General features: G+C 37.4%; 1 pseudogene; it reads left to right on the forward strand.

The window, feature by feature from the left end:
* The first annotated feature begins 9,643 nt into the window (after positions 1-9,643).
* LOC133242563 (splicing factor U2AF 35 kDa subunit-like) lies at positions 9,644-10,238 on the forward strand (annotated as a pseudogene).
* Positions 10,239-12,637: the final 2,399 nt, after the last annotated feature.

Consider the following 12,637-nt stretch of genomic DNA (forward strand, 5'->3'; position numbering starts at 1 on the left):
ATATCTCTTATAACCTAATAAAAGACAAATAATAGGAGTTTGAGTAAACTCCGAGTTGGTGATGGACAGGGAGGCCTGACGTTGGTCCATGGGGTCACAAAGAGTGAGATATGACTGAGTGACTGAACTGAACTGAATAGAAATTTTTAATTGGCAAAGAATATGAGTTGGCATTCCTCAAAAGAATACATCAAAACGATCAATAGATATGTGAAAGGATGCTATACATCAGTAATCATTTGGATAATGCAAATCAAAACCACAGTGAGATTCCACTTCACAACGGATAGAATTGCTGTAACAAAGAAGATGTTGAAGCTGAAACTCCAATACTTTGGCCACATGATGCGAAGAGCTGACTCATTGGAAAAGACCCTGATGCTGGGAAAGATTGAGGGCAGGAGGAGAAGGGGACAACAGAGGATGAGATGGTTGGATGGCATCACTGACTCAATGGACATGGGTATGGGTGGAGTCCAGGAGTTGTTGATGGACAGGGAGGCCTGGTGTGCTGAGGTTCATGGGGTCACAAAGAGTCGGACACAACTGAGTGACTGAACTGAAGTGAACTGAACTGAACAAAGAAGATGATTATTGACAATGATGTGGGAAAATAGGAACCTTTACATACTGCTGGAGGGAACACAAAATGGTGCAGACACTTTGGAAAACTGTCTGGCAGTTTTGCAAAAGCTTAAGCACAGATTCATCATATACCTAGCAATAACACTGGGGCTCAGTGGTAAAGAATCCGCCTGCCAATGCAGGAGACACAGGTTCGATCCATGGGTGGAGAAGATCCTCTGGAGAAACAAATGGCAACTCACTCCAGTACTCTTGCCTGGGAAATACCAAGGAGAGAAGAGCCTGGTGGACTACAGTCCATGGGGTTGCAAAAGAGTCAGACACAACTTAAAGACTCAAAAACAATAGCAATTCTACTTGAAGTTATATATCTGAGAGATGAAAGCATATGTCCACATGCAAACTTGTACATGAATGTTCATGATATTCACTTCAGTTCAGTTCAGTCACTCAGTCGTGTTTGACTATTTGCGACCCCATTAATCACAGCACCCCAGGCCTCCCTGTCCATCACCAACTCCCGGAGTTCACTCAGACTCATATCCATTGAGTCAGTGATGCCATCCAGCCATCTCATCCTCTGTTGTCCTCTTCTCCTCCTGCCCCCAATCCCTCCCAGCATCAGAGTCTTTTCCAATGAGTCAGCTCTTCACACGAGTTGGCCAAAGTACTGGAGTTTCAGCATCATTCCCTCCAAAGAAATCCCAGGGCTGATCTCCTTCAGAATGGACTGGTTGGATCTCCTTGCAGTCCAAGGGACTCTCAAGAGTCTTCTCCAACACCACAGTTCAAAAGCATCAATTCTTCAGCGGTCAGCCTTCTTCACAGTCCAACTCTCACATCCATACATGGCCACAGGAAAAACCATAGCCTTGACTAGACAGACCTTTGTTGGCAAAGTAATGTCTCTCCTTTTGAATATGCTGTCTAGGTTGGTCATAACTTTCCTTCCAAGGAGTAAGCGTCTTTTAATTTCATGGCTGCAGTCACCATCTGCAGTGATTCTGGAGCCCAGAAAAATAAAGTCTGACATGTTTCCACTGTTTCCCCATCTATTTCCCATGAAGTGATGGGACTGGATGTCATGATCTTTGTTCATGATATTAATAATAGCCAAAAAATGAAAACAACCCCAAAATCTATCAACTAATGAATGGATAATCAAATGTTCCAAACTGGGAAAGAAGTACATCAAGGCTGTATATTGTCACTCTAATTATTTAAATTTTATGCAGAACACATCATGTGAAATGCTGGACTGGATGAAGCACAAGCTGGAATCAAGATTGCAGGGAGAAATATCAATAACCTCAGATATGCAGATGGCACCACCCTTATGGTAGAAAGTGAATAGGAACTAAAGAACCTCTTAATGAAAGTAAAAGGAGTGAGCATTTCATTTACAAAGGAGTGAAAATCGCTCAGTTGTGTTCGAATCTTTGAGACCCCATGAACTATACAGTCAATGTAATTCTCCAGACCAGAATACTGGAATGGGTAGCCTTTCTCTTCTCCAGGGAATCTTCCCAACCCAGGACTCGATCCCAGGTCTCCAGCATTACAGGCAGATTCTTTGTCTGAGCCATAAGGGAAGCCCAAGGATACTGGAGTGGGTAGCCTTCTCCAAGGAATCTTCCTGACCCAGCAATTGAACCAGGATCTCCCTCATTGCAGGTGGATTCTTTACCAACTGAGCTATTATGTAACCCCTAGAAAGTCAAAGAGGAGAGTGAAAAAGCTGGCTTAAAACTCACCATTCAAAAAAACAAAAATCATGGCATCTGGTCCCATCACTTCATGGCAAATAGATGGGGAAACAATGGAAAAAGTGACAGACTTTATTTTCTTGGGCTCCAAAATCACTGCAGATGCTGATTTCAGTCATGAAATTAAAAGACACTTGCTCCATGGAAGAAAAGCTATGACAAACCTAGATAGCACATTAAAAAGCAGAAACATTACTTTGCCAACAAAGGTCCATCTAGTCAAAACTATCGTTTTCCCAGTAGTCATGTATGGATGTGAGATTTGGACTATAAAGAAGGCTGAGCACTGAAGAATTGATGCTTTTGAACTGTGGTGTTGGAGAAGACTCTTGATAGTTCCTTGGACTGCAAGGAGATCAAACCAGTCAATCCTAAAGGAAATCAGTCCTGAATATTCATTGGAAGGATTGATGCTGAAGCTGAAGCTCCAATATTTTCACCACCTGAGGTTAAGAACTGACTCATTGGAATAGATCCTGATGCTGGGAAAGATTAAAGGCAGGATGAGAAGAGGATGACAGAGGATGAGATGATTGGATGGCATCACCGACATGATGGACATGAGTATGAGCAAGCTCTGGGAGTTGGTGATGGACAGGGAAGCCTGGTGTGCTGAAGTCCATAGGGTTGCAAAAAGTCGGACATGACTCAGAGACTGAAGTGAACTGATGTCCATAAATGAAATATTATTCAACAATAAAAATCAATAAAATGCTTCTACATGCTACAACTCATATGAACCTTACTTAAAAACATTATATTAAGGGGATGAAGTCAGCCACAAAAGTCTGCACATTATTCCATTTATACTGAACCCACAATCGGCAAATCCATAGAGACAGAGAGTATTAATGGTTCCCTTAGGCTAGGGTAAGTGGGGATGATTGCAGGAAGATAGTTCAAGTTTATAATGTTCTTTGAGGGATAATGAAAATATTCTAAAATTGATTGTGATGATTGTTGCACACCTCTGTGAATATACTAAAAGTCATTAAATCATACACTTGAATGGGTAAGTTGTGTTATATGTGAATCATATCTTGATAAAACTATTACCAAAACATTAAATTGAAGAACATAAAATCATATCAGAAAAAGTCAAAAAGTGTCATGTTTTTTAGAAAAGAAAGAAATACTATGAAATTATTCTGACAAAATTAATTTATTAATTTAATGCAGTTTCATTTAGAAGGCAAATGTTTGGGGCTGGAATTTTTTTAATTGGTTTAAAATAATTTAAGTGATTATGTAAAATAATAATTGTGTGAGCATCAAAGGTCTGTTTAGTCAAAGCTAACATTTTTCCAGGAGTCATGTGCAGACTCCTTGGGCTTCCCTGATGGCTCAGATGGTAAAGAATTTCCTCCAGTGAAGGAGACCAGTGTTCAATCCCTGGGTCAGGAAAATCCCCTGGAGAAGGAAATGGCATCCCACTCCAGTATTCTTGCCTGGAGAATTCCATGAACAGAGGAGCCTGACAGACTACAGTCCATGGGGTTGCAAAGACTTGGACATGACTGAGTGACTAACACATTTTTGGGCTTCCCCGGCAGTTCAGCTGGTAAAGAATCTGCATGCAATGTAGGACCCTGTTTCAATTCCTGTGTTGGAAAGATCTCCTGGAGAAGGTCTATGTTACCCACTGCGGTATTCATGGGCTTCCCTTGTGCCTCAGACAGTGAAGAATCCATCTGAAATGTGGAAGACCTGTGTTCAATCCCAGGTTGGGGTGATCCCTTGGAGGAGGGCATGGCAATCTACTCCAGTATTGTTGCCTGGAGAATCCCCATGGACAGAGGAGCCTGGTGTGCTACAGTGCATGGGGTCACAAAGAGTTGGACATGACTGAGTGACTAAGTACGCAGATGTGAGCACTGAACCATAAAGAAGGTTGAGCACTGAAGAATTGATGATTTTGAACTGTGGTACTGGAGAAGATTTTTGTGAGTCCTTTGGACTGTAAGGAGATCAAACCAGTCAATTCTAAAGGAAGTAAAGACATTACTTTGTCAACTAATGTCCATCTAGTCAAGGCTATGGTTTTTCCAGTTGTCATGTATGGATGTGAGAGTATAAAAAAAGCTGAGCACAGAAGAATTGATGCTTTTGAACTGTGGTGTTGAAGACTCTTGAGAGTCCCTTGGACTGCAAGGAGATCCAACCAGTCCATCCTAAAGGAGATCAGTCCCGGGTGTTCATTGGAGGACTGATGCTGAAGCTGAAACTCCAATACTTTGGCCATCTCATGTGAAGAGTTGACTCATTGCAAAAGACCCTGATGCTGGGAGGGATTGGGGGCAGGAGGAGAAGGGGACAACAGAGGATGAGATGGTCGGATGGCATCACCAACTCAATGGACATGGGTTTGGGTGGACTCTGGGAGTTGGTGATGGACAGGGAGGCCTGGCGTGCTGTGGTTCATGGGGTTGCAAAGAGTCGTACACTACTGAGTGACTGAACTGAACTGAAAGGAAGTAAAACTTGAATATTCATTTGAAGGACTGATGCTGAAGCTGAAGCTCCGAAACTTTGGCCACCTGATGTGAAGAGCTGTTGGAAAAGACCCTGGTGCTGGGAAATATTGAGGGCATGAGGAGAAGGGGGTGACAGAGGATGAGATGGTTGGATGGTATCACAGACACAATGAATAAGAGTTTCAAAAAATTCTGAGAGGAAGCATGGTATGCTGCAGATCATGTGGTCACAATGAGTCAGACATGACTTAGCAACTGAACAAAAATATCTAAAACAATATTGAAAAATGCAAATAATGAGGACAAACTTCACTAGCTATTAGAATGTATCATAAAGCCACTATCATCAAAATGGTATATGTTGTTTTAAAAATAGACAAATAGTTTATTTAAATATAATAAAGGTATTTGATATATCAAACAAGGTTTACAAAAAGTGAAAGTTGTTATCCATCTGTTTTATACCCTTTTAAGTTTTCATTCAGGTGTGAAGATATCCAAAAGGACTTATTGAAAACACAAAGATTGTTTAACCCATGTACTCATTGTGAAAAAATATATTCTTGACATGTTTATCTTATTGAAAAGATACATTTATAAAATAAGTTTTTATCTTATTAAAAACTCACATATGAAGATATTTGAATATAAAGCAATTGGAGTGAATTTTAAAAAACTTCTAGAGACTTCCAATCTCTAGTCCTACATGTAAGGAACTTGGAAGTTTACACTCCACACTAACAAGTAAAACATTGAACAGACTGAAAAATGAACAACTCTTATTAGATCTAGAAGACTAGGAAGGACACAGGACAAACTGCTGCCTCCTAAATTGAAGAAACAGTCAAGTGAATACAAGGAGTCAGAGCTTTCCAGAGAAGAGACACATGAGCAGAAGCCAATTAGGGAACCAGTGTTGAAATAGTAAAAACTGTACAGTAATTGATGAATTGCAATTCCAGCACACTCTAACCATCCTGTCCCACCTAAGTTGGGAGAAAAACACAGATAGACTATGAAGTTTATAGTCCAGAGGCATAGACTCATTAAAAGACTGTTACCTAATCATAGTACTATAGTATGTTAGCCCCCCAACCACCACACACACCTTACTGCCACACTTCTGAAGTCCTATTTATAGCAGTTCCTCTTACCCAATTCATCATTTCCAGTCATTAAGAAAAAATTAAAACACATAAATGCAAACAAGGCAAAAAACATAACTTGAACAGACAAAGCAAGCATCAGAACCAGATATGGCAGGGATGTTGAACTGTTAAAGTAGGTATTTAAAACAATTATAATTAACATGGTAACAGCTCTAATGAATAAGGCAGACAACGTGCAAGAACAGATGGCAATGCAAGCAGAAAGATGAAAATTCTAGGGAAAAAAAAACAAAAGAAATTCTAAAGATTAAAAACACTGTTACAGAAATGAAGAATTATCTCTGCTTGGCTTATTAGTATATTGGATATGACTGAGAAAAGAATCTCTGAGATTAAGAATATCTCAAAAGAAACCTTCAAAACTGAAAAGCAAAGAGAACAAAGACTGAAACAACCAGAAGAGAATACCCAAGGTCTGTGGTACAATTACAAAACATGTAACATACACATAATGGGAATACAAGGAGGAGAAAATAAGAGAAACAGAAAAATAGTTGAACAATAATGACTAAGAATTTACCCTAAATTAATGTCCAACACAAAACCACAGATACAGAAATCTCAGAGACAACCATAAAAGATAAATACCAAAAGAAAACTTCAAAATCTTACATTGAGGTACACCAACAACAGCTTTCACAATGACAATATGCATAAAAGCCTCAAAGTCAAAGGCATACAGTAACAAAAGTAGTTAGGAAGAGATCATTTCTTAATCATGTGCTTCCAAAAACATAAAGAGAAACACATTTATGTTATTTATATATCCTGAAAAAGAAGAAAAAGCACAGAAGTTCTTATAAAATACATAAAAAATAAATGCATATAAACATACAATTTCATATACAATATCTGAAATGCACATAATTTATTTCAGGTAGTGGTGAGTTTAATGAGGAAAAATAAAGTAAAGTAAGGAGACAGAGAACATAGAGAAAATGGTGTTATTTGATAGAGGGAGGTCACAGAAATCCATTGGGTTATATGATATTTGAGCATAAACCTAAGTGAAATGAAATTGAGCCATATAGATGTCTTTATGAAAAATGTTATAGGCAAAAGAATCAGTGAGTATAAAGGTCCTGTTTTTTGAACATGATTGGTAATTGAAGGCAAAAGCATTCAGGGTATTAATGGCTGGAGTGGAGTGACTGAGACTGAAAAGCAATAGAAAATGAGATCAGAGAAGCACCTGAAGGTCACATTTTTCTAGGGACTCATAAGCAACTGTGAGGAATTAAATTTTATTCTGAAAGAAAGAATATCTTTAGAAGGTGACTGATATATATTTGTAAAGGATAATTCTGGCTGTTCTATGGTGAATGGGCAAGTATGGATGCAGGGAAAATATTTAGAGGCTATTAAAATTTAAGTGAGAGCTAATGGTGGCTTGGACCAGGTAATATTTGGAGATGGTGAGAATGGTTAGATTATTACAAATATAGAGCTGATTAATGGAATGTTGTATATGACAGAAAAAAAAAAAAAAGGAAATACTTACCCCAAGGGTTTTGACTTGAGCAACTGGAAGAATGAAGTTGCCTTTTTCTGAGATATGTTGCATTTATAAAGGAAAATGCTATAGTATATATAATGTTATGGTAGTTATTTCTGAATATGGGATTAAAGATGATTTTTTATGTGCATGTCTATACTTTGAATTTGTATTCAACAAATGTATTTGTTTTCTATTGAAGCCATAGCAAATTGCCACAAAAGAACACAAATTATTACCTTATACTTCTGTGGATTCATAAATCTAACATGGGTCTCACTGAACTAAAATCAAGCTGTCAGCAAGGTTAAATTCCTTTCCTGGAGATTCTAGGAGAGAATTTTTCTAAAGATCACCCACATCCCTTGGCTTGTGTCTTCTTTCCTCCGTTTTTAAACCATTAATGTCAAATCTCTCTGACACATTGATACAAATCTCTCTTTGATCACAGCTGAGAAACATTCTTTTGTTTTTAGACTCTTTTGATAAGGTGGGCCCACCTCCATAACCTGGAATAATCTCCATATCTTAATGTCCTTAATCTTAATCATACTTGCATAGTCCCTTTTACCAGGCAGGTGGCATATTAACAAGTTCTGGGAATTAGGACATGGACATATTTGTTGTTGTTCAGTCCCTCAGTCATGTCCTACTCTTTGCAACCCCATGGACTGAAGCACACTAGGCTTCCCTGTCCTTCACTATCTCCTGGAGTTTGCTCAAATTCATGTCCATTGAGTTGATGATGCCTTCCTACCATGTCATACCCTGTTGCCTCCTTTTCCTCATGCCCTCAATCTTTCCCAGCATCAGGATCTTTTCCAGTGAGTCAGCTCTTTGAATCAGATGGCCAAAGTATTGGAGTTTCAGCTTCTGCATCAGCCCTTCCAGTGAATATTCAGGAGTGATTTCCTTTAGGATTGGCTGGTTTGATCTCCTTGCTGTCCAAGGGACTCTCAAGACTCTTTTTGAACACTTCGAAAGTATCAGTTCTTTGGCACCCAGCCTTCTTTATGGTCCAACTTTCACATCTATACATGACTACTGAAAAAACCAAAGCTTTGACTATATGGACCTTTGCCTGCAAAGTGATGTCTCTGCTTTTTAATAAGTTTGTCATGGCTTTTTTGGGGGACTGCTATTCTTTTTACTACAACAAATCATCATTTGTGGAAAAAATATGTGTATGGATAATAGTTAAAATATTCTTATGCTCATAATCCATCAATAATTATTTTCATCAACTTACTTCTAAACTCTGAACATGCATGCTATCTTTTATTTTTCCAATTAATACTATAATATACACACATGCATTCCTTAAAAATTGATTTGTTAGTATCAGGCCCTGTGTTTGACATTGGAGATATAAACTATAACTTTATTTATATTATATTATAAATATTTAGGCATGGTTTTCAAAGCACAATATTGGCATACCAAAATTTATTTAATATTACACTAATATTGGACCTTAGAATTATAATTACATTATAATTCACATATAAATTTATATTCATTTTTGTGTTTTTTCTGATTATCTACCCAAAACATTTTTCTAGAATAAGATAAACTACAACAAATAATATAAGCATTTTAAAACATAAAATTTTAATATTACAAGAGGTTTTTGGTATATTTATTTGACAATAAATGTAATCATGAGGGCATCAGAGGATGAGATGGTTGATGGCATCACTGATGTAATGGACATGATCTTGGGCAAACTTTGGGAGATGACGAGGGACAGGGAGGCCTGGCATGCTGCAGTCCATGGGGTTGCAAAGAGTCAGACATGAGTGAGTGACTAACAACAAAATGTCATCATAATAATACAGAGTATTAGGTATTTTATCTGTATATGTTGATATAAATATAGTGCTCGTCATTCTGCAACCTTTCCTTTACAATTGGCAGTATCCCTTAAAGACCCTTCTAATCTCAGTGCATATAAATATGAATACTTCAATAGAGTAGATACTCCATATTTAAATTAGTGATTATTATTATTAATATTTAATTTTTAATTTGCTTTTTATTATAGGCTGTTGTTTTAAATTGATCAATTGCTTTTTCCAGAGGTAATCCCAATTTAAATTTCCTTCATAGAAGGTCAGCTGTGCAGGCAACAGTGTTGGCAGTGGCAGGTGGGAAATGGAAGGCTACTTGGTCTCCATCCTTGGCACCAAGAAAGACAAAGTCAACTGTTCATTTTATTTCAAAATTAGAGTGCATCCTCATGGAAAGAGAGGCACTCAGTCATGCAATAAATTTACCAGACCACTCTCTGCTTGAACATGTACCATAACCTTCAAAGCTCTTCATTGCCTGCTGACAGTTTGTGTTGTGCTATGAGTGGTGTCAAAAGGTAAGTATATTATGATGAATTTTTTGAGGAGGTTTTTACAAAACAGAAAAATAGAAATAAGTTGAAGAGAAGAACATCTGTGATAAACTTGGAGATCACCAATTGTAAAGGTGTATGTCAAATTTCATCCAGAAAAATATACAGAAAAGGCTGTGATTGACTTGCATAACTGTTGGCTTAACATACAGTGCATGCTGCTGAGCTCTCCCCTGGAACAGAGAAGCCTGCTACCACCAGTATGAAAAGGGAGTGTGTAGTGCAGGGGAAGGCTTTTGGAACTTCATGCATTTGAAGCACATTTCTAGAGAATTGTGGTGAGAGTTATACTGACACCATCACAAGAAACATAGATGGAGGTCAAGGTCTATGTGTAGGGACTAGAGTGCCTACAGAAGGTGGTTAAGAGACCATGAAAGATGTGGGCAATTCTAAGCCATACCGTTTTTACTCTATGTCTGCTAGAAAGCATAGTTGATTAAACAAACTGGTTCATAATGGTAATTTTTTAAACAGAAAGAGCAAAACCAATAAAGATGGATTTCTGAATAAAATTTTTAGTGGTATAGTGAAAAAATAAATAATTCTCATCACAAGTTTTGAGCCTGACCATCTCACATAATGTTGGCTATCATTTTAATATTGATTTTTAAAGTTTAAAACAATATTGAAAATCTATTAATGACATTTATATTTCTTTTACAAGTTATTTATTGTCTGCTTATATTTTTAACCACAAAATAACATTTTTAATATATCAGTAGGATTGTTTGGCTCTGGCCCCTAAAATGGAAAGGACTGAGCCTATATATTGGAGGTGAATAGTGTTATCTGCTGAGTTGTAACTAGGAAAGGCAGAGACTAACAGACAGTTTATATTTGTAGTGCATAAAGACTATAAAATGAATAACTATGAAATTAGGGATAGAATTAGATGAGGAGATTATAAAAGACAGGAACAAGCAGTTCAAAATGACTGAGGAATCGATCTCATGTATTAGAAATGTAATAAATAAGCTTAGAAAAGTATGTTGGAGCCATATATTGTGGAGAAACATGGATTTCAGTTTGAAGAGTCTGTTTTGTTTTTGTTTCTCTGTAAGTAGAAAGAAACTTGTTAGAAATTCCATTAGAGCTGTGCTATAGTAAAATTAATCTCCCCACTCCTGAGTTAGTAAAGAAAGATGCTGGAGTCAGGAAAGCAAATTGAATCTACTTGCTCACAAAAGGTAAAAACAAACCTGAAATGGTAGAAATACAAGACTTGTTAACTTGGCAACTGATCTCATGTGGGAAGAGGAGTGGGGAATAACAAAGAAAAGGTTAAAAAAAAAAAAAAGATTATAAAGGTTGATGTGAGAGGAATAGAGGTAAAGTCAATAGAATATATTATTAATTTTAACTGAAAATATGCAGCAAAACAAAGTAGTTAAGAACAAAGACCCTAGTGCTAGATTTTCCAGTTCAAATCTTGGCTCTACTATTTACCAGCTGTATGACCACTGACATTCATTGAAACTTTCTGTTCCTCAGTTTCCTTATCTATAAAATAGGAATGATGGTGAAAATAGTACCTACTTCAAAAGGTTGTTCTCAGAATTTAATGCCTTATTTTATGGAAAGCACTTAGAACAATCCCTGAAAATTTATCATTATTTACTCAAGATTGCCAGGAGAAATATCAATAACCTGAGATATGCAGATGACACCACTTTTATGGCAGAAAGTGAAGAGGAACTAAGAAGCCTCTTGATGAAATTGAAAGAGGAGAGTGAAAAAGTTGTCTAAAGCTCAACATTCAGAAAACTAAGATCATGGCATCTGGTCCCATCACTTCATGGCAAATAGATGGGGAAAGAGTGGAAACAGTGTCAGACTTTATTTTTCTGGGTTCCGAAATCACTGAAGATGGTGACTGCAGCCATGAAATTAAAAGACACTTACTCCTTGGAAGGAAAGTTATGACCAACCTAGATAGCATATTCAAAAGCAGAGGCATTACTTTGCCAACAAAGGTCCGTCGAGTCAAGGCCATGGTTTTTCTAGTAGTCATGTATGGATGTGAGAGTTGGACTGTGAAGAAAGCTGAGCACTGAAAAATTGATGGTTTTGAACTGTGGTGTTGGAGAAGACTCTTGAGAGTCCCTTGGACTGCAAGGAGATCCAACCAGTCCATTCTGAAGGAGATCATCCCTGGGATTTCTTTGGAAGGAATGATGCTAAAGCTGAAACTCCAGTACTTTGGCCACCTCATGCGAAGAGTTGACTCATTGGAAAAGACTCTGATTCTGGGAGGGATTGGGGGCAGGAGGAAGAGGGGAACTTTTTTACTTGATATTATGGAGATTTTAAGAGTTTCTATACATGTGCAACAATCTCCTCTGGAGACCTGATTCAATCATTTTAAACTGGGTTGCCTTTTCAATGAATTCCACTGTGAAGATAGTTTTTTTTTTTTCTTTTTGTTTTGTTTTGTTTTCTCTACTGAAGGTTAGAAAGAGCAACTGATATGATCTGTATTTGCTTAGAAAAATGAGAAAGAAATAAAGGTACCCTTGAATTATTTAGAGTATAAAAAATGTTGTGATGTACTTGCATGGAAAATGGTTCTTCAAGTTAAGAGACACTCCATGCCTCCTCTTGGTCCTGGGGAATAGATTGCTATTAGAATGTACTTAGAAAGTTACCAGAAGAAATGACAGATGCAAACATAAAAGTGAAGGGGAAAGGTTGAAATAAAACTTTTGCCAAAATAATTCAATTAAAAGGTCAGTTCCTTCACG

The sequence above is a fragment of the Bos javanicus genome, chromosome X (genome assembly GCF_032452875.1).
Source record: "Bos javanicus breed banteng chromosome X, ARS-OSU_banteng_1.0, whole genome shotgun sequence".
Classification (NCBI taxonomy): Eukaryota; Metazoa; Chordata; class Mammalia; order Artiodactyla; family Bovidae; genus Bos; species Bos javanicus.